This window comes from Sciurus carolinensis, chromosome 5 (assembly GCF_902686445.1).
Source record: "Sciurus carolinensis chromosome 5, mSciCar1.2, whole genome shotgun sequence".
Taxonomy (NCBI): Eukaryota; Metazoa; Chordata; class Mammalia; order Rodentia; family Sciuridae; genus Sciurus; species Sciurus carolinensis.
This window is the reverse complement of record NC_062217.1, coordinates 91,061,988-91,074,036: the sequence shown is the minus strand read 5'-3', so window position 1 is coordinate 91,074,036 and position 12,049 is coordinate 91,061,988.

The window sequence follows — 12,049 nt, the reverse complement described above, 5'->3', positions numbered from 1 at the left end:
CCAAGGTTCGAAGCCTGCACACTAACCCCCACTGATAAGCATCAGTGGAATGTCAACCTGCCCCCCAGGCTGGAGTGCAGGCTGAGGTGAGCCAGAGTGCACCAAGCCGTCATCCCTCGGCAGTCTGGGCCTGATAAACAGTGTGAAAATGGAAGTGGGAGCAGACCCAAATGGAGGAAAGTTCAGACTCAAGGGCTATCTAATAGTGTTGGTACTTTTCTGAAACCTGATTTACATAAATTTGGATCAACGGCCTTAACCCAAGAGCTGTATATAAATCCCTAGATCAACACACTCAAACAGCAACCTGCTCTCAGGTCCTCCTTGGCCTGTGAGAGTTCTGTTTCTATTCTCATACTTGAATAAATCCTATTCCTTTCACTTTTGAGTTCTATTCTTTGTGAATTTCACTCTTTGGATTTGGGAGACAAGAACTCAGAAAGAAATCGGCAGTTTGCTGCTGGGTCGGCTGTGACACTGGAGGGCATAACCTGCCATTAAGAGTTGCTGCTACACACCATTTCATAGTGCAGAAGAATCCAGGTTTGCCAGTTGTGACCCTTGCAGCTGATGCTGGTAGGCATCCCCTGCCTTGATTAGCTGCTAACACTAAAACGGACTTTCTTAGCGGCAGAAACCTGCAACTTATGCAGACCCCACTGACCAGCAGAAGTAGAGAAACTCCATTTTTAGTGGGACTGAACAATCAGCAGTTATGTTCAGCTAGGATCCCATTTGAGGAGTATAAGATATTTTCTCCACATTTCATAGATCTTTCCTCTCAGAGAAATTTGGAGATGATGACTGTTATTGACCAGGGCCTCACTCCCCGCTGTGTGCATTCACCACCTCCATTGATCATCTACTAGGTACAAGCATGTGTGGAACACAACAGGGATATTGTGGCTAAAAAGGAGGCCCAGTTCTGCACTTTATGGAATTAAAAATAAGGCTAAAACGCTGTCACTATCTACATGAATAAGATATTGTAGTCCCCTTACCCTTATCCACAAGGGTATATGTTCCAAGACTCCCAGTGGATCCCTGAAAGAACAGATAAGACCAAACCCTATCCCTATATATACTATTTTTCCTATTCATACTATGATAAAGATTAATTTATAAATTAGGCACAGAAAGAGGATAAAAACAACATAACAGCAACTATAACAATATCCTATAACAAAATTTATGCAAATGTCTTTTTCTCAAAATATCTTCTTGTACTGTATTCACCCTTCTTGTGATGAAGACATGAGATACAATGCCTACATGCTGAAATGAAGTGAAGTAACTGGCATAGGCCTTATGAAGAAGTAAGGCTACCATTGGCCTTCTTACTTGAACACAAGCACTGCAATACAACAGTCAATCTGATAGCCAAGGTGTCTACCAAGTGACTAACTGGAAGGTAGTGGATATATACAACAAGGTACACTGGACAAAGGGATGAATCACATTCTGGGTTGTATGGAACAGGATAGCATGAGATTTCAGCACCCTACTCAGAATGGGATACAACTTGGGCTGGGGATATAGCTCAGTTGGTAGAATGTTTGCCTCACAAGTACAAGACCCTGGGTTCAATCCCCTGCACTGCAAAAAACAGAATGGGATACAACTTAAAAGTTATAAGTTGCTTATTCCTGTAATTTTCCATTTAAAAATTTCAGACCTTGGCTGACCACACATAACTGAAACTATAGAAAGATGCACATCAGGGTGGACTAATGTATTACTTACGAGGAAGATAAGACATAGTAACTTTGGTGCAGTGCTTTTCTTCTGACTTTTTAGGAATATTGTCCTTTCCAGGATCTTGGCTAAGAGGAGGAAAGTGTGGAAAGTACATGAGTTGAGGTGGGGGAATAGTGAATTCATCTACCAACCCTGAGATCTGCTTTGTCTTAATTGGGATCCTATCTTGGAGAAAGGTAAAGGTGAGGCAGGCAATCCTCTAGGACAAAAGGAACCTTCCCAATAAGCACTTTTAGCATGTGCTCAACCCTGGGGGAAATATGGTACTTCAGTGGAAGTAGAAACATTGGTTTCTAATCTCATATTAATACATTACTAGTATTGTTTAGCTGGGCTTATCACTCATTTTTTTCTAAAGTTCATTTTCCTTATCTATGTCAAACTATTCATGAGAATTAACTAAAATAATAAACATGAAAAAAGCTTTGTAATATCCAAGATTCTACATTGTGAGGTATAAGACACTTTTCAGGAACACATCCTAGTCTGTCACTGTCCTCCAGCAGCTATCTGACTGTTCCACATTCACTGTTCCTAGGAAGTGAGCTCAGAGACGGCAGTGTGGTGACAGTCTGTGTTCTCTAGACATCTGACCAGCCTCAACTGGAGTCTACTGTCTGTGGAGTTGCAAGGCAGATTTTTTATTTATTTATTTTATTTATTTGTTTACTTACTGCAATGGGGATTTAACCCACGGGTGCTTTACCACTGAGCTACATCCCCAGCCCCAGACAGGGTCTCGCTAAGTTGCTGAGGCTAACCTCAAACTTGCAATCCTCCTGCCTCAGCCGAGTTGCTAGGATTACAGGCATGCACTACTGCACCCAGCTGACAAGGCAGCTATATTTAACCATATTTCTGGGCTCACTGTTGCCTCAATGAGGCTGGACCTCCACTATAGACATCCATGTCCTTTTTTCCTGCTTACTTATGCTTGCTTTGAGGTGGCTTCAGTGAAAGCTGATTTCCTCTGCAGCTCACACCTACCTACTGTGACCCTCTTTTATTCTACTAACATCTTTACCTCTATGAAAGCTAAATCCAAAACAGAAAGCTCTTTGTCATAATTGACACTGTCCTCACACCCATGCTAAACCCCTATAATATATAGCCTATAGAATAAAATGGTGAAGCAGGCAAGTCGTAAGAGTATAATACTGGTACAACATTTTTGTTATGATGGAGGTCTCAAGGACTCCTGCTGATTCACCCTGAAGGTAACTTCTTGCTGGAATGGTACATAAGCACCCTCCTTAATTTCTTCTTACAGTTTCCATAAATTTAATCTGCTTTCCTTTCCTAACAGTTATGGCTTGTATATTTTTATTATGACTCTTGGATTGAAAGTAACAAAGTGAGCTGGGGGTGTAGGTCAGTGATAGAGCACTTTCCTAGCATGCAAGGGCCCTGGGTTCAATCCCCAGTGCTGAAAAAAATTACACACTCACACATGTATATAATAATGAAATAAAAAGTAATAAAAATGAAATAAAAAAGTAATAGAAACTAACCAAACTAAGAGTAGTGAATTGACATATGTTGCCTACTTCTTGTTATCCTTCTCCCTCCATTTAATTATTGCTCCTCCCCCTCCATCCTGAGTCCCAAATATCTTTGGGGTGTACACGCTTCTACCATGCAGCCCATTAGATTTGCTTAATTCATCAAATTTTGCCCTTCTGACCTCAGTCAAAGTTTATGGGGAGAGGACAGTAACTAAGTTTACCCAATTTAAGTGAATCTCAGAGTTTGTGTTTGGAATGCTGGCACACAGAGTCTGTGCTCTTATGAACAAGGAACATATAGATTTGGGAGCTTTTGGTAGCCACCTTGAAATCTCATGGAGCCAGTACTAAGATAAGAAATACAAGGGAATAATGGAATTAGAGAGAATAACAGTTTCTGTATGTGTGGAGTATGTGGAGAAAACCATCCCTGAAACCTGTATTCCTATGAACTTTATAGACATCCAAGTCAATAAACTACCCCACTGTTTAAACCAGTTTGAGTTGGATTTTATATTTATTACAACATAAAATGTCCTAATTGAGAGACTAGATAGAAGTAGGAAATTGATTAAAAAGAATATAGGAGTGTTTAAGATATCAAAGGCAGGACTGTTCCTGGACCTGAAGAATAAAACCAGATTAAAAAATGTGATTAGAAATGTTGGGGGCTGGGGAGATAGCTCAGTTGGTAAAGTGCTTGCCTTGCAAGCACAAGGTCCTGGGTTCGATCCCCAGCACCACAAAAAAAAAAAAAAAAAAAAAAAAAAAAAAAAAAGAAATGTTGGCAACACTCATTGCCTTTTGTCTCTGCTACAACTCTAGGCAGTCAACTTATTTTTACTAATCAAATGAGACTTCCTGGTCTTTGTGCAAAACATGTAGAAGATAGTTACATGAAGGTTCATAGGTGTGGTCAGGGGTGAGAAAATATGTGTTCATTGTGTACTGTAGTAGAAACACAGCTTTATGTGTATGTTGGAGATGATTCTACAACCAAAGATATCTATTGCCCTTAACTTACCTCTGCCCCAGGTTAATGTAGAACAAGATATATGTCTCCTCTGGTTTGAAAGAAAAAGTTTGTGTTTAAATGTTTGCAGTATGGTGTGTACTCTTTATTTTTTTTTTAATTTTTTATTTATTTTATTTATTTATTTTTTTTTTATTTTTTTTATTTTTTTTTTATTATTGTACACAAATGGGATACATGTTGTTTCTCTATTTGTACATGGCGTAAAGGCATACCATTTGTGTAATCATAAATTTACATAGGGTAATGTTTGATTCATTCTGTTATTTTTTTCCCTTCCCCCACCCCTCCCACCCCTCTTTTCCCTCTATACAGTCCTTCCTTCCTCCATTCTTGCCCCTCTCCCTAACCCTAACTCTAACCCTAACACTAACTCTTCCCACCCCCCATTATGTGTCCTCATCCACTTATCAGCGATATCATTCTTCCTTTGGTTTTTTGAGATTGGCTTATGTCACTTAGCATGATATTCTCCAGTTTCATCCATTTGCCTGCAAATGCCATAATTTTATCATTCTTTATGGCTGAGTAATATTCCATTGTATATATATACCACAGTTTCTTTATCCATTCATCAATTGAAGGACATCTAGGTTGGTTCCACAATCTGGCTATTGTGAACTGAGCAGCTATGAACATTGATGTGGCTGTATCTCTGTAATATGCTGATTTTAAGTCCTTTGGGTATAGGCCAAGGAGTGGGATAGCTGGGTCAAATGGTGGTTCCATTCCAAGTTTTCTAAGGAGTCTCCATACTGCTTTCCAGAGTGGCTGCACTAATTTGCAGCCCCACCAGTAATGTATGAGTGTACCTTTCTCCCCACATCCTCGCCAACACCTGTTGTTGCTTGTATTCTTGATAATTGCCATTCTAATTGGGGTGAGATGGAATCTTAGGGTGGTTTTGATTTGCATTTCTCTTATTACTAGAGATGTTGAACATTTTTCCATATGTTTGTTGATTGCTTGTAGATCTTCTTCTGTGAAGTGTCTATCCATTTCCTTAGCCCATTTGTCAATTGGATTATTTGCATTCTTGGTGTAGAGTTTTTTGAGTTCTTTATAGATTCTGGAGATTAGTGCTCTGTCTGAAGTATGATTGGCAAAGATTTTCTCCCACTCTGTAGGCTCTTTCTTCGCATTGCTGATAGTTTCTTTTGCTGAGAGAAAGTTTTTAGTTTGAATCTATCCCAGTTATTAATTCTTGCTTTTATTTCTTGTGCTATGGGATTCCTGTTGAGGAAGTCTAGTCCTAAGCCGACATGTTGAAGCTCTGGACCTACTTTTTCTTCTATAAGATGCAAGGTCTCTGGTCTGATTCCGAGATCCTTAATCCATTTTGAGTTTAGTTTCGTGCATGGTGAGAGATATGGGTTTAGTTTCATTCGGTTGCATATGGATTTCCAATTCTCCCAGCACCATTTGTTGAAGAGGCTATCTTTTCTCCATTGCATATTTTTGGCCCCTTTGTCTAGTATGAGAAAATTGTATTTATTTGGGTTTGTGTCCATGTCCTCTATTCCGTACCATTGATCCACCTTTCTATTTTGGTACCAATACCATGCCGTTTTTGTTACTATTGCTTTGTAGTAGAGTTGAAGATCTGGTATTGCGATACCCCCTGCTTCACTCTTTCTGCCAAGGATTGCTTTAGCTATTCTGGGTTTTTTATTCTTCCAGATGAATTTCATAATTTCTTGCTCTATTTCTGTAAGGTACATCATTGGGATTTTAATTGGAATTGCATTGAATCTGTATAGCACTTTTTGTAGTATGGCCATTTTGACAATATTAAAAGAAACATCATATCAAAATCTCTGGGACACTATGAAAGCGGTACTTAGAGGAAGATTTATTTCATGGAGCGCATTTAATAAAAGAAGTAAAACTCAACAAATAAACGACCTAACACTACAGCTCAAAGCCCTAGAAAAAGAAGAACAGACCAACACCAAAAGTAGTAGAAGACAGGAAATAGTTAAACTCAGAGCTGAAATCAACGAAATTGAAACAAAAGAAACAATACAAAAAATTGACAAAATAAATAGTTGGTTCTTCGAAAAAATAAACAAAATTGATAAACCTTTAGCCACACTAACAAAGAGAAGACGAGAGAAAACCCAAATCACTAAAATTCGGAATGAACAAGGAAATATCACAACAGACACGACTGAAATACAAAACATAATTAGAAGCTATTTTGAAAATCTATACTCCAACAAAATAGAAAATTTCGAAGACATCAACAGGTTTCTAGAGACATATGAATTGCCTAAACTGAACGAGGAGGACATACACAATTTAAATAGACCAATTTCAAGTAATGAAATAGAAGAAGTCATCAAAAGCCTACCAACAAAGAAAAGTCCAGGACCAGATGGGTTCTCAGTCAAGTTCTACAAAACTTTTAAAGAAGAGCTCATTCCAATACTTCTCAAAGTATTCCATAAAATAGAAGAGGAGGGAACCCTCCCAAACTCATTCTATGAAGCCAATATTACCCTGATAACTAAACCAGACAGAGACACATCGAGGAAAGAAAATTTCAGACCAATATCCTTAATGAACATCGACGCAAAAATTCTCAACAAAATTTTAGCAAATCGCATACAAAAACATATTAAAAAGATAGTGCACCATGATCAAGTGGGTTTCATCCCAGGGATGCAAGGTTGGTTCAACATCAGGAAATCAATAAATGTCATTCACCATATCAATAGACTTAAAGTCAAGAATCACATGATTATTTCAATAGATGCAGAAAAAGCATTTGATAAAATACAGCACCCCTTCATGCTCAAAACAGTAGAAAAAATAGGGATAGTGGGAACATTCCTTAACATTGTAAAGGCCATCTACGCTAAGCCCATGGCTAATATTATTCTAAATGGTGAAAAACTGAAAGCATTCCCTCTAAAAACTGGAACAAGGCAGGGATGCCCTCTTTCACCACTTCTGTTCAATATCGTCCTTGAAACTCTAGCCAGAGCAATTAGACAGACCAAAGAAATTAAAGGGATACGAATAGGAAAAGAAGAACTCAAACTATCCCTATTTGCTGATGATATGATTGTATACTTAGAGGAACCAGGAAATTCCACCAGAAAACTTTTAGATCTCATAAGTGAATTCAGTAAAGTAGCGGGATATAAGATCAATGCACATAAATCTAAGGCATTTCTATACATGAGCGATGAATCTTCAGAAAGAGAAATTAGGAAAACTACCCCATTCACAATAGCTTCGAAAAAAATAAAATACTTGGGAATCAATCTCACAAAAGAGGTGAAAGACCTCTACAGCGAGAACTACAGAACACTAAAGAAAGAAATTAAAGAAAACCTTAGAAGATGGAAAGATCTCCCATGTTCTTGGATAGGTGTGTACTCTTTAGACTCTGTCTTGAAACTTTTGGCCCCCGCCCTGAAATCAGAAACAACGGATGTTTGTTTTCTGTCTCAACAGATAAGGTTCGAAGTTACTTGCTTAAATATTGTACTCAGTTGCATTCCTGAAATGCAAGACTTCCAATCCTAGAGGCAACATGAAGATTCCAGTGGCTGAATAGAAAGGCGAAGGGAGTGTCTGTTTTGGGGGAAAGAGATTGGAAGACACTATAATTTTAAGACTATATTCACACAGGACTGCAGGAAGGACTATTGAACATCTGTACCAAGGATTTTCAAAGAAGTTAACCCACAGGTTCATTGATTCTCTTACCATTCTCTGGGGAGAATAACTGATTGTGTGCAGTCAACTTAGCATGCACCGATTGCTCTGTAGTGACACTCATCTCTCCAAAAGCCTTGCCCAGCACCCAGGTCCAACTCATCCTATGTGGCTACCCACCATCCAACATCCTAGACATTAGATAGGATGCCACCCAGACCTCTTGAATGAACATAGGAAGGACAAACTAGATACCTTGTAGAGAAAGAGGATGTAAAATCTTCATCTCTGACCAAGGTGAGACTTTAAAGTTTAAAATGATATCTTCCTCCTGAGTACCATTAAAACATTGTTCCTATCACATAAACTCATGCAGCCATTCCATGAATAAGATTTTACTGAAATCATTTGAAGAGGTCCAGCTCCAGGTGGAGGAATCAACATAAATTCATAAAATACATAAATACAGTGATTAGAGTTTCTCATAATCATAGTTCTAGATCTAGTCTTTCCCATTTTCTTGGCTCAGACTAGATCAGGGAAACTAGTTCTGAGAATAAGTGAATGGAGTTATAATGGCCTTTGAGTTTAACTAATGAGTCCTGAGTCCAATGTTTCCAACATCATTTTTTAAATTTTTCCTCTTGAATCAACCAGAGGTCATCCCACCAGGTCAGCACAGTACCTGTGTGTACTTGGAGTTGATGGTTTCAACCAGCAAGCGTGGAGAGTAAAATAAGAAAATAAGACAAATTATTCACAATAGCCAAGATATGTAGTCAATCTAGCTGTCCATCAACAGATGAACAGATAAAGAGAATGCAGTGTGTATGCATGTGTATAATGAAATACTATCCAGTCTTAAAAAAAGGAAATCCTGTTACATGAGGCAACATGGATGGAAATGAATGCTAAAAATGGAATAAACAAAATACAAATAGGATTAAGATTTTAATAAGAGAGTTGTTTATCACTGTATCATCTAACTACTCTATTTCAGAACAATTATGTAAGGTCATATATAAAATATGGGATCGATACACTTTTCACTAATTTATTCTTCTCAAATCTTTAATGGTAAAGCAAAGGCATAAATGCATAAGCAATGACAGACTAGATGGCTCTAGTTAATGTTTTTAAGCACAGAACAGGCTTAGCACAACACATTTAGTGAGTGCTTTCTATTTAAATAAAACCAGGTCCAATTGTACCTATTATTTTCAGTCTGCTATTTTTATTTCAAAATATGACAGAGACATCCTTTCAGGACGTTACTCCTCCAAGTGAAAGAGTAACATTCCATCCAGGACTATACTGGCAAGATATTCATCCAATTTCTCAATGGTGGACATTTATCGATTCTACATCTAACTTTTGCTTTTGTCTATTAGTGTTGCTATGAACATTTATGTACAAATTTTTGTGTGGGCATACATTTTCAGTTCTTCTAGGTATATAACTAGGAGTGGAACTACTGAGTTATATGGTAACTATATTTAATATTTTGAGGAACTGTCAAACTATTTCCCAAAATGGCCACACTTTTTATAATTCCACCAGCAATATATGAGGGCTTCAGTTTCTGCACATCCTTGCCAACATTTGTTTTTTTATTATCAGTATCCAAATGCATGTGAAGTATTACCACACTGTGGTTTTGAATTGCATTTTCCTCATGAATAATAGAGAGTAATTTCATGTATTTATTGGCTGCTTGTATATCTTCCATGGAAAATGTCTATTAGAGCCTTTGCTCATTTAAAAATTGCATTATTTGGGTTTTTTCATTATTGAAAGATTTCAAAAATATTCTAGAAACTAGTCCCTTGTAAAATTTATATATATATTATCCTATTTTATGGGGTGTTTTTCACTTTCTATTTGGGGGGAGGGGTTTTTTTTTCTTCACATATTTTCACTTTTTTTTTTTTGTACCAGAGATTGAACTCACTGGCTAACCCCTGAATCACATCCCTAACACTTCTTATTTTTTATTTTGAGACAGGGTCTCACTAGGTTGCTTACAGCTTCACTAAATTGCTGAGGCTGGCTTCAAACAATCCTGCTTGAGCCTCCTGAGCACCACTGCACCCAGTTCACATTCTTGATAGTGTCATTTGAAGTACAAAAGTTTTTAGTGTTGATGGAGTCCAATTTATCTATTTTCTTTTTTGCTCAAAACCTTGATGCCATAGCTAAGACTCCATTACCAAATCCAAGGTCACGAAGATTCACATAATGTTTTCTTCTAAGAATTTTAGAGTTTTAGCTCTTTAGATTTTCTGATTCATTTTCAGTTAATTATTTATATGGTACGAGGTAAGCAGTCAACTTCATTATGTTAAAGAATAGTTCCAGCATTCTGGATCAATGAAAATATATAATAGTTTTAAAAACTATTCCTTTCCCATTAAGTGGTCTTGGCACCTTTGTCCAGTTGTGTTTATTTCTGTATATTCCTTGGTAATATACATCTGTCCTACTTCCAGCACCACACTATTGACCATCATTGCTTTGTGGTTATGTTTTAAAATTAGGAAGTTTGAGTCCTCTTAGACCCTTTACTCTTTTTATTTTTTCAGATCCTTTTGGCTCTTCTGTGTCCCTTGCAATTCCATATATACTTTAGAATTAATTTATTTCTCTAAAGAATTCCAATGGGATAATTTTTTTTTTTTTTTTTTTTTTTTTTTTTTTTTTTTTTTTGGTACTGGGAATTGAACCCAGCAGTGTTTAACCACTGAGTTACATCCCAAGCCTTTATTACTTTTTATTTTGAGACAGGGTCTTGCTAAGTTGCTTAGGGTCTCAGTATGTTGCTGAGGCTGACTTTGAATGTGTAATCCTCCTGCCTCAGCCTCTCAAATTGCTGGGATTACAGGCAATTTGATGCTGTGTACACTCAGCATCAAATGGGATTTTGATAGGGATTGTGTTGAATTTGTTTAATTTAAGAAGAATTTCCGTCTTAAGAGTTTTCCTGATCCAATCACATGGGATTTTTAAAAATTTATTTAGATCTTTCATCTTTTTTTGACAATAACTTGCAATTTTCAGAGTATATATTTTGCACTTATTTTGTTAAATTTATTCCTATTTTATTCTTTTTGGTGCTAATGTAAAAAGAATGGTTTCATAATTTAATGTTTGGATTGTTCATTGAAAGTGTGTAAACTACAGTTGACTTTTGATTTTCATATGTTGAACCAAACTTGTATCCCTGGGATGAAACCCACTTGATCATGGTGCACTATCTTTTTAATGTGTTCTTGTATGTATTCAATTTGTTAGTATTTTATTAAGAATTTTTGTATCTATATTCTTCAGGGACATTGGTCTGAAGTTTTCTTTCCTTAATGTGTCTTTATCTCCTTTTAGTTTCATGATGATACTAGCTTCACAGAATGAGTTTGGAAGGGTTCCCTGCTTTTCTATTTTATAGAATAATTTGAGACATTTTAGTGTGTGTTCTTCTTTAACAATCTGGTAGAATTCAGCTGAGAATCCATTTGGCCCTGGGCTTTTCTTTGTTGGTAGTCTTTTGGCATCTTCAATTTCATTATGTGAAATTGATCTGTTTAGATTTTCTCTGTCCTCCTGGTTCAATTTGGGCAGAGTTTTGGTTCTATGTTTTAGAAATTTGTCAATGTGTTCAAGATTTCCTAATTTATTTGAGTATAAATTTTCAAAACAGTTTCTGATTGTCTTCTGTATTTCAGTAGTGTCTGTGGTGATATTTCCTTTTTCATCATTAATTTTAATAATTTAAGCTTTTCCCTCTTTCTTTTGGTTAGCTTGACTAAGGGTTTATCAATTTCATTTCTTCAAATAACTAACTTTTTGTCATTAATATTTTGAAATTTTTTACATTTTAATTTCATTGATTTTGGCCCTGATTTTAATTACTTCCTGTCTTCTACTGATTTTGTATTGGTAGGTTCTTCTGTTTCTATGGCCTTGAGATGTAATGTTAGATAATTTAGTGTCTTCCTATTCTTTTAATGAATGAGCTCAATTCAATGAATGTTCCTCTTACAACTGCCTTCATAGTGTCCCAGAGATTTTGATATGTTGTATCACTATT